The sequence below is a fragment of the Pseudophryne corroboree genome, chromosome 9, assembly GCF_028390025.1.
Source record: "Pseudophryne corroboree isolate aPseCor3 chromosome 9, aPseCor3.hap2, whole genome shotgun sequence".
NCBI classification, from domain to species: Eukaryota; Metazoa; Chordata; class Amphibia; order Anura; family Myobatrachidae; genus Pseudophryne; species Pseudophryne corroboree.
This window is the reverse complement of record NC_086452.1, coordinates 270,200,217-270,215,005: the sequence shown is the minus strand read 5'-3', so window position 1 is coordinate 270,215,005 and position 14,789 is coordinate 270,200,217. Positions and strand designations below refer to the sequence as shown.

General features: G+C 40.8%; 2 pseudogenes; one reads left to right on the top strand and one right to left on the bottom strand.

The window, feature by feature from the left end:
• Window positions 1-2,986: 2,986 nt before the first annotated feature.
• Window positions 2,987-3,105, bottom strand: LOC134964990 (5S ribosomal RNA; annotated as a pseudogene).
• Window positions 3,106-12,656: 9,551 nt separating this feature from the next.
• LOC134964989 (5S ribosomal RNA) lies at window positions 12,657-12,775 on the top strand (annotated as a pseudogene).
• The last annotated feature ends 2,014 nt before the right edge of the window (window positions 12,776-14,789 follow it).

The window sequence follows — 14,789 nt, the reverse complement described above, 5'->3', positions numbered from 1 at the left end:
AACGTCCTCCAGCATTACCGGTTTGGCAGTGGGTCAGTAATGGTGTGGGGTGGCATTTCTTTGGGGGGCCGCACAGCCCTCCATGTGCTCGCCAGAGGTAGCTTGACTGCCATTAGGTACCGAGATGAGATCCTCAGACCCCTTGTGAGACCATATGCTGGTGCGGTTGGCCCTGGGTTCCTCCTAATGCATGACAATGCTAGACCTCATGTGGCTGGAGTGCGTCAGCAGTTCCTGCAAGATGAAGACATTGATGCTATAGACTGGCCCGCCCGTTCCCCAGACCTGAATCCAATTGAGCACATCTGGGACATCATGTCTCGCTCCATCCACCAACGCCATGTTGCACCACAGACTGTCCAGGAGTTGGCGGATGCTTTAGTCCAGGTCTGGGAGGAGATCCCTCAGGAGACCATCCGCCATCTCATCAGGAGCATGCCCAGGCATTGTAGGGAGGTCATACAGGCACGTGGAGGCCACACACACTACTGAGCCTCATTTTGACTTGTTTTAAGGACATTACATCAAAGTTGGATCAGCCTGTAGTGTGTTTTTCCACTTTAATTTTGAGTGTGACTCCAAATCCAGACCTCCATGGGTTAATAAATTTGATTTACATTGATAATTTTTGAGTGATTTTGTTGTCAGCACATTCAACTATGTAAAGAACAAAGTATTTAATAAGAATATTTAATTCATTCAGATCTAGGATTTGTTATTTTAGTGTTTTTTCTTTATTTTTTTGAGCAGTGTATATATATTTTTTAATTATTATTCTCTTTCTATTCCCATCTTTTTCCTTATCCCCATCCTTCCCACGTCCTCTCTACCCTTACAGTATCTGTGTATACCAGTATTGGCCATACAAATTTATTGCTGTTTTTTAATTGTACAAAACTCTTCTTTTTATTAACAAATAAATTGTTTATGCAAAATATAAATTGTCCTCCCATTTGAATACTGACTGTCACTCGTGCGCTGGGACCCCGTGTCCATTACAGGGCAGTCCCTGCCTGTGGCGGGTGCCGGGTCCGGAGTGCGTAGCTGCTCTGTATTATTTTAAAGTATGCAAATTATAAATGTTACTATAATGATGATTGGTTGAGATGGGCAACAGCTCCACTGGCTCACTTCTCCACTCTTTTCACTGCTTTGTACATATCCCCCTGAATACTCTATATATGTCTTTTTTTTCTAACATGTTATATGTTATATGTTTTACAGTTAGCTGAGCTAAACAAATCAACCCAGTTACTTTATACTGTATTATTCATCTACATTTCATTAACTTAGATTGGCCTCACAAACTGCATTCTAAGGTATTCTAATATATACTAAAACTTGGGCACTGCTATGCCCATCTCACCATACTGCTGGGTGGCCAAGCTGGGCAGTGGGACAGCCATCAGCAGGAGCAGCAGCATATTGACTGGCAAGAAGTGGCTGCAGCTTCTGCTTTGGGCTATACAGGGTTCAGGGGATGAGTGTCCCCTGCCGGTGTACTGCAGCTCTGAGGGTGTGGTCTCCGGAGGCTCTCTCAGCACTGTGGTATATCTAGCTGCCTCAGGTATGTACAGCCCGCACCCTTGGCTGCTGATTTCTGACATGCTGCTCCTGCTGCTGACTCCCCTTCACCCCCCCCCCTACCCAGCTCAGCTACCCAACAGTATGGTGAGAAGGGCATCTCAGTGCCCTAGGTTTAGTACATATGCCCCTGTAGAAAAATGGCCTCTGTGGTAAATGGACAAAAACGTTGTGGTAAGAATTAGTACATCCCGCCCTTAATGACCAGGGCCAACGACAGGGGTCAAAGGAAACACCTGTACCAGGCCCCAAGGATCAGAGGGGCCCCAAGGATATGCTGTTTAGTGCCCGTCAGGGATGTGAGTTGTCTTCTCCAAATAGGGTAGCGAGCTATAAGCAGGGTTGGTGCAGTCTCAGAGTTACAGGAACCTCTCACACACAGTGACTGTGCAGTGCCAGTGTGCACCTGCTCTTCCGGGTCTAGCTCTGTTGAAGGCAGTTATGGTACATGGCAGCAGCTCCACTGACCAGAATTCCCATGCCCTGCGTCTGTCTCTTCTTTCTGGGGTCTGCTGTGCAGTGTTCGGGTCTAAGTACTGGGCAGTGCAGCGCTGGTGAGTCTCCCCCTGGGGTAAGAGTGGCTTTTGGATAGAGTGGGGGAGCTGGGAATGTAGCATGTAGTTATTGGGGAGAGACAGACTGTGGGGCGTGTGAGAGGAAGGAGAAGGAGACACAGACTGTGGTGTGTTTGGGGTAGGAAGGAGAGATATACATATTTATATATACATATACATAATATATATCATTTATTAACAGCTTCTTATGTAGCGCAAAAATTCTGTTGCTTTTTAATAGATAACGAGGTTGCAAAGGAGAAGAGAGACTCTTTGTTGGGGCACGCTTGAAAAACTAAAACTTAACTTTTAATACGAATCTCATTAAAATATGGTACACAAGATCAACACACATATATACATTTTTATAACACTTTTAGGAAAAGGCCATAAACTTGTTATAGCCTTTCTCCCTTGTGTTTTTTTTAAATTGTTAAAAGAAATGATTCTCAATCATGGAATAATTAAGAGTAAACAATCTACAATTAATGTAGCTAATAACGATGACAGTGACACCTGAGGTGAAAATATTAGAAATTGAATTTGAATGTCACAGGATAATAGATAATATTTGGCATAAAGTACATAGGCATTACATATGTTGCAAATATGCTGCGATTGTGATCCTTACATAATTACCTATGGAAAAGATATGTCCTGGTAAAGATTTAATCTGCTGCTTAGAAGTTTATGACAATAAAGTACAATAATTAAGAGAACAAATACTTATTGCAGATAAGTAGAAAATCAGAGAAGCTAAATAGATAAGAGAAGGGAAATATAGGTGTGAAAATGGTAATGGTCAAAGGTTGCTCCAACACCTCTGTTTTTCACAAACACAGAGATATTTATTACTACACCTGATATTCCCTAGCAGTCTCCCAAATAGGTACTAATCAGGCTATTCACTGCTTAGCTTCCAAGATCAGGCGAGGTTGGGCGTGCCCAGTGAGATATGGTAGTAATGACACCTAGATTGTGAATACAATGGTATATGGTTATTGGCATATACCAAAAGAAGTGCTTCTATTGTTCATTATAGTGCACAGTCCTTCTGTTGCTTTTGCATTGCCGGATAGATGTATGACTGGCATCAAAAAATGAGAGAGTACTGGAAAAGAAATATAGAGTCTAGGAAACGTATAGGTTCAGGGCCCGTCTTCTATTATCCACTGTCAGCCACATATCTCATATGGTAGACATAGGATGAGAGAGATGGGTTTCCTGTGCCTAATGAAAATAAGTGTGAAATTACACAGGTATCTTAAGCCCTGACGACAGTAAAAAGATAGGAGACTTTAAGGTATATATTTATAGACTGAGACTGGCTATTGATAAATTCCCATGATAATGTGTGATTTTTATTTCACTGCTTAAGACATAAGAAGAGATTTTTAAAAGGACTAGGAAAACATTATAGGAGCAATAAGTGTTATACAGTTGAAATAAATAAGTAGCAGATTAGGCGAATCTTAGATAGTTAAATGATCAAAATTTCATATTATACGATACCAGGAGATGAGTGGGCTGAGCCGTGCACTGCTCAGCTCCACTGGACACAGACGGCCGTTTCACCGGATGGTGGCTTGTTCACTGTGTGAATAAGTGATGGAAGACAGGCTATTTAAGGCAAAAGTGGGAGTGGTCCGGTTAAGAGGACCAATCATGAGGCAGAGGAAGAGGTGGATGTGATGTTATGTAACATCCTGTGTGTCATTTCCGGTCTAAGGACCCGGAAGTAGTAATATTAATTATACTGATTGACCTCTGCAGTTTGTATATGGATAAAAGTAAAAGAATATAAGTCAAAATTTACTTTGGAAAGGTTTAATTAGACTTAAAGGGTACTAAGGCCAAGGACAAAGCCTCAGCTCAGTAATAGGAAGGCTTTTAAACTCCGGACTTATCGTAGGTACATCGGCGGGCATGTGTGCGTCACTTCCGGTCTGGGAGACCGGAAGTCGTCAAATGCCGCAGTATCGAAGATTACATGTACGGTTGGATTGCAGGTCAAAACAGGCCAGCAATTACTGAATGGGCCAGGATGGGGGATGTGAGGATAAACATCCAGCTGGCTACAATACCATCTCCACAACCGGAGTAGAAACTTCGTAACCGGAAGTGATGTGGACGCGAACCTGCTCAGTAAATGACTGCCCACCTCACTTCCTGTTTTGAATAAATGACAAAAATATACCACGGAGTGGAAACTTCGTGACCGGAAATGACATGGACGTAACCCTGCACAGGAAATGCATGTCCATACCTATTCCTGTTTTGAATAAACCAGAAAGTGCTGTGTGTAACCTAAATTAGGGTTTGAAGGTTTATATTTGACTGGTCGCTAGGTAACCATAAATTGAGTGCACTTGGTAATGCACTTGGAGTGCACTTGGTAATGCGGAAATTTGGAAATAAGAAAATTATTATAAAAAAATAAAAATATAATGAAATAATATTTTTTACATAAATACCTGGTGTGTACATGTTAGATCTATAAGCTATGAGGTTAATTAGTAATAAAAACGTGGAAACTGAAGATTATTAATGATTGATGAAAAAGCAGACACAAATGCAGTATTTATTAGGAAATGGAGGATTTCTATGTGAAATTTAACTCAACTTATGCTTAATGATAGGATTATAGCAGAAATGGAATTATGATGTTTTGTAGGGGACATAGTAAGGTTAAGGGAAAAGTTGGTGAAATAAGTGCGACCAAAATAGGAGAGATTATTTTAATAGATGATTGCAGAATTACTGTGTGTGCGGTGAGGGTTTTGGTTTGAGAATTAAAACCTAGTGAATATTAAGAGGGTGCGTTTAATGATATGAGGTAAAAATGTGAGAAAGTAGGTGACGATGTGTCCTATAGGGACATTAGGAAGATGTAATATGTTGGTGAGTGAGTGATAATGACAAAGTAAATGATGATGAGATGGGGAAAGAGGAATGGGGGATTGTTAACGTGTGGGAGTGAATGATTGAGGGGAGGGAAAGGTGCTATTGTTGTGATAAGTTAAGTAGGTTGGAGGAAGTGGGTGAGGGGGATGGGTGGACAGAAGAGGTAATGTGGGAAGGATAAAGGTGGGAGGGGGATGTTAAATTAAGGTGGGACCTGATAGGGAAGGAGGGGGTTATTATAACTTATTAGGGAATGCGGGCGTGGGTATGTTGGAAGACTTCAAATAAAGACTCCATAGTTAATGTATTCATTCATGCCCTTTGGTGCAAGGCAATTGAGTTTAAAAGTCCATTCGGATTCATGTTTTAAGAGTTCTTGCATCAAATCTCCTCCACGTATTCCTAAACTCACTCTTTCCAATCCAAAGGCTTTGAGTTCATTGGGGTTGGCCTGATGATGGTTAAGAAAATGGCGTGCCACTGATGTTAATTTTTTCATTTTTTGAAGATCAGATGATGCATTTCTCACAGAGCCTACGTGTTCCAAAATGCGTTGTTTCAGGGCTCTTGTAGTAATGCCCACATATTTCATGTCGCAACTACACGATATACAATACACGACCCCAACTGCATTACAGTTGATAAACTGGTTGATTGGTTTTTCTTCACCATATCGGTCAATTACTGAAGATGTCTTGATCATATGTGGGCATGCTTTGCAAGTTCCACATGGGAAGGACCCCTTGATGGTTGGCTGTTTTTTTGGGTTCTTGGAAAAATGACTACTTGTTAGTTTATCTTTAAGATTTCTAGATCTTCTCCAACTCATGGAGGGTTTAGGTCCTATACTCTCTGCCAGGTCATTATCTAGAAGTAAGACTGGCCAGTGTTTGTTAATAGATTCCTGTATCTCCCTCCACTCTCTACAGAAAGTGCCCACAAATCTGAGCTTGTTATTTTGTTCCAAGTGTTTGTGGGTTGTTGTATGTGGAAAGATCAGTGTGTCCCTTGGTATCTGGCTGATGTGCCATTTGGCTTTTTTGATAGACCTGTGACTGTAGCCACGTTCCCGTAATCTTACTGTTAATTCCATGCTTTTCTGTAGGAAGGTTGAGGAGTCTGAACAGTTTCTTTTCAAACGTAGGAACTCACCCTTAGGGATATTTTCCACTGTCGGGGGGAAGTGCGCACTGGTCTGATGTAAGAGACTATTGGTAGATGTTTCTTTGCGATACAGTTCGGTTTCTATCTGGTCATTAGGTGCTCTGGAAATTAGAAGATCTAGGAAGCACACTGAATCCTTACTGATGTGATGTGTGAGTCTCAGATTGTACTCATTGGTATTAAGTTCCTCAATGAATGTTAGTAACAATTTTTTGTCACCTTCCCATATTAGGATGATATCATCGATGTAGCGCCACCACGCAACTACATGCCGAGTATACTTCTCATTGTTTGGATGCATCACAATTTCCCTCTCCCACCAACCTAAATATAAGTTTGCGTATGTTGGTGCACAAGCCGCACCCATCGCTGTGCCGCGGGTTTGAAGGTAGAACTTATCGTTGAATGTGAAATAGTTCCTTGTTAGTATAAATTCCAGAAGTTCTATTAATAAGTCATGGAAATCGTTGTTGCCAGCCATTTCAAGAAAGTATCTGACTGCTTTTAAGCCGATCTGATGTTTGATGCTGGTATAAAGCGATTCCACATCGAGTGTGACCAACAGATGGTTGTCATCAAGTTGTACATCATGTAATTTTTGAAGTACATCTGTTGTGTCTCGTAGATATGAGGGCAGGTTGAGTACATGTTGACGTAGGTGTAGGTCCAGGAAGATACTTGGTTTTTCCAGTATCCCATCTTGTCCTGATACGATTGGTCGTCCTGGTGGTACAGAAATATTTTTATGAACCTTCGGTAGAAGGTACAGAGTGGGTGTTTTCGGTTTGGCGGTCGTAAGATACTCAGCTTCCTCTTTGGTTAATGTGCCTTGAGAGTATGCCCGGTCTAGAATCCTGTTAAGGGCGATCCTAAAGTTGTCTGTTGGGTCAAAAGTTATTTGTTTATAACACTGTGTATCCCCCAATTGTCTCATTGCTTCAATGATATACATTGATTTTGGCCATAGGACAATGTTGCCCCCCTTGTCCGAGGGCTTAATTACTATGTCAGACCAGGACTGTATTTCTCGCAAAGTTCTCCTTTCGATTTTGCTTAAGTTGTCGCCATAAAATGGTTTGGATTGGGACTTGGTATAGATTTTATCCAGGTCACGGGCTACTAATTCTTGAAATACTCTGGTTTCAGGTGAGATATGTTCCGGAGGGAAGAAGGTTGATTTTTTCTTACATTTGGGTCTTGAAATTAAGTCCTTGGTATTCAAGTCGCCAGTTTGAAGTTCCTCAAGTGCAGCAAGGGCCTCTATTTCTTCTGCGGTAAGTGATTAATCTATTATATTAAGTTCCGTGTCGTTTGACCGGGAGGATTCCTGACGCGTTGCAAAGAATTTTCTAAGAAGTACTTTCCGCCCAAAGAGTTTTAGATCTTTTTCCCAATGGAAGCGATTCAGTGGTTGTGTAGGAGAGAAGGATAAGCCTTTAGAGAGGAGAGTAATGTGATCGACAGTGAGGGTTTTGTCTGAGAGATTAATAACTCTGAGATTAGCCTCCTGTGTTACTTCCTCCTGTTGTTTCTGACTGGGTATCTGGGTTCCCAGTTGATTTGATCTCGTTGGTTTCTTAGTCCCCCTCCTCGTCTTCCTCTTTGTCGAAGTCTTGGTCTTCCTCCCCTCCTGTCTGATCCTAAAAAATGAGTCGATGTATAATTATTGGAATCATCCCTATAGTTATAGGTTTCGCCTTCCATATTACCAGGGTCAGAGTATTCCTCTCCCCCTGATGATTCTGCCTCAGAAGAAGTATATCTATCTTGCGACTGAGTGTATTCTCTACGTGTAGGTGTTTTGCTCAAACGAAATATGTTACCTGTCTTGAAGTCCCGCATATCTCTCGCAAATTTGCTTTTCTTTCTTTCAATTATTTTTTGCTCATAGGGTTCCAGTTCTTTCTTGATTTTTTCAAAAGTTTGTTGGAATTTAATGTTGGTCTCCCATTCTTCAAGGCTTTTCCCCAGGTCTTCTATTTCTTTTCGCACGCATTTAGCACTAGGTGATTGTGCTTAATTAAAATGGCCATGAGGTCTTGGGAGCATTTTAAAAGTACTCCTTCCCATTCTGTAGTTAGACTGTCCGTGGTTAATTGAAAGGTCGGAAAGATTTTGGGTCTCAGACCTCGTGGTGTAATTTTATTTTTTGCGTAACTTTCCAAAGTTTTGACATCCCATGCAGATCGCATCCTCTTCTGTAGACAGGATCTTAGTTTGTTGAGTTCAGAGTCCCACCCCGAATTGCCTGAAGGCAAATCTGTTCCACTATTGAAAATGTCTTCCACATTTTGTAGTGACGCATGTCTACTACTCAATTCATTGCGGAGGCTAAAAGAAGCCATGCTTTATAGTTTTTTATTGTTATAGGATGAGATGTTATAACAAGTATGTAACAAATATACGTCCTTTTATGGATGTGTGTGGTAAAAGAGTGTACTACAACAAATTATGCCAATAATCGGCTTGAAGGAACATAAGTGTTCTGTCCGTGCTGGCACCTGAAGCTGAAGATTCAATCAGCATAAGTAATCAGGAAAAAAGGGTTAATTGGTGCCGCACAGGACTGTGAAAATTTCTTTATAATGGGCTCTTAGAAAATTTGTCCCTTGTAAACCAACAGTACAAATGCATAGAACATGACTGTATCGGTAATCAAGGAGGTTGTTGGTGGTGCACCCAGAGTCAATAATACATAACGAGGTTGCAAAGGAGAAGAGAGACTCTTTGTTGGGGCACGCTTGAAAAACTAAAACTTAACTTTTAATACGAATCTCATTAAAATATGGTACACAAGATCAACACACATATATACATTTTTATAACACTTTTAGGAAAAGGCCATAAACTTGTTATAGCCTTTCTCCCTTGTGTTAATTTTAAATTGTTAAAAGAAATGATTCTCAATCATGGAATAATTAAGAGTAAACAATCTACAATTAATGTAGCTAATAACGATGACAGTGACACCTGAGGTGAAAATATTAGAAATTGAATTTGAATGTCACAGGATAATAGATAATCTTTGGCATAAAGTACATAGGCATTACATATGTTGCAAATATGCTGCGATTGTGATCCTTACATAATTACCTATGGAAAAGATATGTCCTGGTAAAGATTTAATCTGCTGCTTAGAAGTTTATGACAATAAAGTACAATAATTAAGAGAACAAATACTTATTGCAGATAAGTAGAAAATCAGAGAAGCTAAATAGATAAGAGAAGGGAAATATAGGTGTGAAAATGGTAATGGTCAAAGGTTGCTCCAACACCTCTGTTTTTCACAAACACAGAGATATTTATTACTACACCTGATATTCCCTAGCAGTCTCCCAAATAGGTACTAATCAGGCTATTCACTGCTTAGCTTCCAAGATCAGGCGAGGTTGGGCATGCCCAGTGAGATATGGTAGTACTGACACCTAGATTGTGAATACAATGGTATATGGTTATTGGCATATACCAAAAGAAGTACTTCTATTGTTCATTATTGTGCACAGTCCTTCTGTTGCTTTTGCATTGCCGGATAGATGTATGACTGGCATCAAAAAATGAGAGAGTACTGGAAAAGAAATATAGAGTCTAGGAAACGTATAGGTTCAGGGCCCGTCTTCTATTATCCACTGTCAGCCACATATCTCATATGGTAGACATAGGACGAGAGAGATGGGTTTCCTGTGCCTAATGAAAATAAGTGTGAAATTACACAGGTATCTTAAGCCCTGACGACAGTAAAAAGATAGGAGACTTTAAGGTATATATTTATAGACTGAGACTGGCTATTGATAAATTCCCATGATAATGTGTGATTTTTATTTCACTGCTTAAGACATAAGAAGAGATTTTTAAAAGGACTAGGAAAACATTATAGGAGCAATAAGTGTTATACAGTTGAAATAAATAAGTAGCAGATTAGGCGAATCTTAGATAGTTAAATGATCAAAATTTCATATTATACGATACCAGGAGATGAGTGGGCTGAGCCGTGCACTGCTCAGCTCCACTGGACACAGACGGCCGTTTCACCGGATGGTGGCTTGTTCACTGTGTGAATAAGTGATGGAAGACTGGCTATTTAAGGCAAAAGTGGGAGTGGTCCGGTTAAGAGGACCAATCATGAGGCAGAGGAAGAGGTGGATGTGATGTTATGTAACATCCTGCGTGTCATTTCCGGTCTAAGGACCCGGAAGTAGTAATATTAATTATACTGATTGACCTCTGCAGTTTGTATATGGATAAAAGTAAAAGAATATAAGTCAAAATTTACTTTGGAAAGGTTTAATTAGACTTAAAGGGTACTAAGGCCAAGGACAAAGCCTCAGCTCAGTAATAGGAAGGCTTTTAAACTCCGGACTTATCGTAGGTACATCGCCGGGCATGTGTGCGTCACTTCCGGTCTGGGAGACCGGAAGTCGTCAAATGCCGCAGTATCGAAGATTACATGTACGGTTGGATTGCAGGTCAAAACAGGCCAGCAATTACTGAATGGGCCAGGATGGGGGATGTGAGGATAAACATCCAGCTGGCTACAATACCATCTCCACAACCGGAGTGGAAACTTCGTAACCGGAAGTGATGTGGACGCGAACCTGCTCAGGAAATGACTGCCCACCTCACTTCCTGTTTTGAATAAATGACAAAAATATACCACGGAGTGGAAACTTCGTGACCGGAAATGACATGGACGTAACCCTGCACAGGAAATGCATGTCCATACCTATTCCTGTTTTGAATAAACCAGGAAGTGCTGTGTGTAACTTAAATTAGGGTTTGAAGGTTTATATTTGACTGGTCGCTAGGTAACCATAAATTGAGTGCACTTGGTAATGCACTTGGAGTGCACTTGGTAATGCGGAAATTTGGAAATAAGAAAATTATTATAAAAAAATAAAAATATAATGAAATAATATTTTTTACATAAATACCTGGTGTGTACATGTTAGATCTATAAGCTATGAGGTTAATTAGTAATAAAAACGTGGAAACTGAAGATTATTAATGATTGATGAAAAAGCAGACACAAATGCAGTATTTATTAGGAAATGGAGGATTTCTATGTGAAATTTAACTCAACTTATGCTTAATGATGGGATTATAGCAGAAATGGAATTATGATGTTTTGTAGGGGACATAGTAAGGTTAAGGGAAAAGTTGGTGAAATAAGTGCGACCAAAATAGGAGAGATTATTTTAATAGATGATTGCAGAATTACTGTGTGTGGGGTGAGGGTTTTGGTTTGAGAGTTAAAACCTAGTGAATATTAAGAGGGTGCGTTTTATGATATGAGGTAAAAATGTGAGGAAGTAGGTGACGATGTGTCCTATAGGGACATTAGGAAGATGTAATATGTTGGTGAGTGAGTGATAATGACAAAGTAAATGATGATGAGATGGGGAAAGAGGAATGGGGGATTGTTAACGTGTGGGAGTGAATGATTGAGGGGAGGGAAAGGTGCTATTGTCTCCCAGACCGGAAGTGACGCACACATGCCCGGCGATGTACCTACGATAAGTCCGGAGTTTAAAAGCCTTCCTATTACTGAGCTGAGGCTTTGTCCTTGGCCTTCGTACCCTTTAAGTCTAATTAAACCTTTCCAAAGTAAATTTTGACTTATATTCTTTTACTTTTATCCATATACAAACTGCAGAGGTCAATCAGTATAATTAATATTACTACTTCCGGGTCCTTAGACCGGAAATGACACACAGGATGTTACATAACATCACATCCACCTCTTCCTCTGCCTCATGATTGGTCCTCTTAACCGGACCACTCCCACTTTTGCCTTAAATAGCCTGTCTTCCATCACTTATTCACACAGTGAACAAGCCACCATCCGGTGAAACGGCCGTCTGTGTCCAGTGGAGCTGAGCAGTGCACGGCTCAGCCCACTCATCTCCTGGTATCGTATAATATGAAATTTTGATCATTTAACTATCTAAGATTCGCCTAATCTGCTACTTATTTATTTCAACTGTATAACACTTATTGCTCCTATAATGTTTTCCTAGTCCTTTTAAAAATCTCTTCTTATGTCTTAAGCAGTGAAATAAAAATCACACATTATCATGGGAATTTATCAATAGCCAGTCTTAGTCTATAAATATATACCTTAAAGTCTCCTATCTTTTTACTGTCGTCAGGGCTTAAGATACCTGTGTAATTTCACACTTATTTTCATTAGGCACAGGAAACCCATCTCTCTCGTCCTATGTCTACCATATGAGATATGTGGCTGACAGTGGATAATAGAAGACGGGCCCTGAACCTATACGTTTCCTAGACTCTATATTTCTTTTCCAGTACTCTCTCATTTTTTGATGCCAGTCATACATCTATCCGGCAATGCAAAAGCAACAGAAGGACTGTGCACTATAATGAACAATAGAAGCACTTCTTTTGGTATATGCCAATAACCATATACCATTGTATTCACAATCTAGGTGTCATTACTACCATATCTCACTGGGCACGCCCAACCTCGCCTGATCTTGGAAGCTAAGCAGTGAATAGCCTGATTAGTACCTATTTGGGAGACTGCTAGGGAATATCAGGTGTAGTAATAAATATCTCTGTGTTTGTGAAAAACAGAGGTGTTGGAGCAACCTTTGACCATTACCATTTTCACACCTATATTTCCCTTCTCTTATCTATTTAGCTTCTCTGATTTTCTACTTATCTGCAATAAGTATTTGTTCTCTTAATTATTGTACTTTATTGTCATAAACTTCTAAGCAGTAGATTAAATCTTTACCAGGACATATCTTTTCCATAGGTAATTATGTAAGGATCACAATCGCAGCATATTTGCAACATATGTAATGCCTATGTACTTTATGCCAAAGATTATCTATTATCCTGTGACATTCAAATTCAATTTCTAATATTTTCACCTCAGGTGTCACTGTCATCGTTATTAGCTACATTAATTGTAGATTGTTTACTCTTAATTATTCCATGATTGAGAATCATTTCTTTTAACAATTTAAAAAAAACACAAGGGAGAAAGGCTATAACAAGTTTATGGCCTTTTCCTAAAAGTGTTATAAAAATGTATATATGTGTGTTGATCTTGTGTACCATATTTTAATGAGATTCGTATTAAAAGTTAAGTTTTAGTTTTTCAAGCGTGCCCCAACAAAGAGTCTCTCTTCTCCTTTGCAACCTCGTTATGTATTATTGACTCTGGGTGCACCACCAACAACCTCCTTGATTACCGATACAGTCATGTTCTATGCATTTGTACTGTTGGTTTACAAGGGACAAATTTTCTAAGAGCCCATTATAAAGAAATTTTCACAGTCCTGTGCGGCACCAATTAACCCTTTTTTCCTGCTTTTTAATAGATATATATATATATATATATATATAATATCTGAGGGGGCCCCAGATATATCTCCTAGACAAAGGCATTCGTGCTGAAACACGTTGGAGACTAGCTGAAAACCACCTCACTCACTTACAGACCCCCCTCCCCGGCCGGAGAAGGGGAGATCACAGCATTCGATTACAGACAGCCCGCTAACGTGACATCGCATGTGACGCGGGTATGAGGAAGTCTCAGATGGGACTCGTGGACAGAGAAGACCAGCGGCTGCTGGAGCCGAACGCAAACCGGAAGTGACCAACGACACGGATGAGGAGGACACAGGCACCGGAGGTCGGGGAAATGAAGATGCTGTCACCGGCGGCAGGCAGTCAGCTAGCCCCCGGCGGTAAGTGTGCGCACACACAGCTCCACGACCTCACACCTCAGTGGTGCACATAACAGGGGACTGACAGGAGGGACGCCGCACTAGTCGTATTCCCCAGACACACGCAAGTAGACACAGCTTCAGAAGGCACATAGGCACCCACCACACCTATGGTAAAGGTGACCCGGTAGGGCACACCTGACATTTACCTGAGCTGGGGTCTTTGAGGTATACCACCAGGAAGGTATACCATGTAAAGGGTGGTCTTCAGGACACACCTGACAGTGGTGAAGGACTTTTTTTACGTTAAGGAACAGTGTGGACATTAGTGTACCGCTAGGAAGGTACACTTCAAAAGGGTAGTCTGCAGACACACCTGAAACACATATATACCTCAATAAACAGCCATTTATCAGTATCCATCAGAGTGCTTAGTGTCATTACGTTAGACACCCAAAATAAAAATAAAAACAGGATTAGTATACACTCACCCCCAAGTATCAATCCCTTCTCCCATTCTTCCCCTCAATCTTCCCCAAGGAGTGCGCTGACCACTTTCTAGTTTGCAATCCCGGTAATCTATACAAGGTCTTAACCCCCCCCCCCATCTTTTTTCTGGACTTGGAAGAACCCAGCTCCGGCTGGTGAGGTAGATGACCGAATGAACCCCTTGGCCAAGTTTTCTCATATATACTCGGACATAGCCTTAGTTTCTGGAATTGATAAAGGGTAGGTCTGACCTCTGGGTGGATCTTTCCCTGGTTCGAGGTCTATAGGACAGTCCCATTTCCTATGGGGTGGCAAGATATCTGTTCCCTGTTTACTGAAGACGGCGGAGAAGGAAGCGTACTGAGACGGAATCTGCGGGGGTGATGTGACAAGGGTT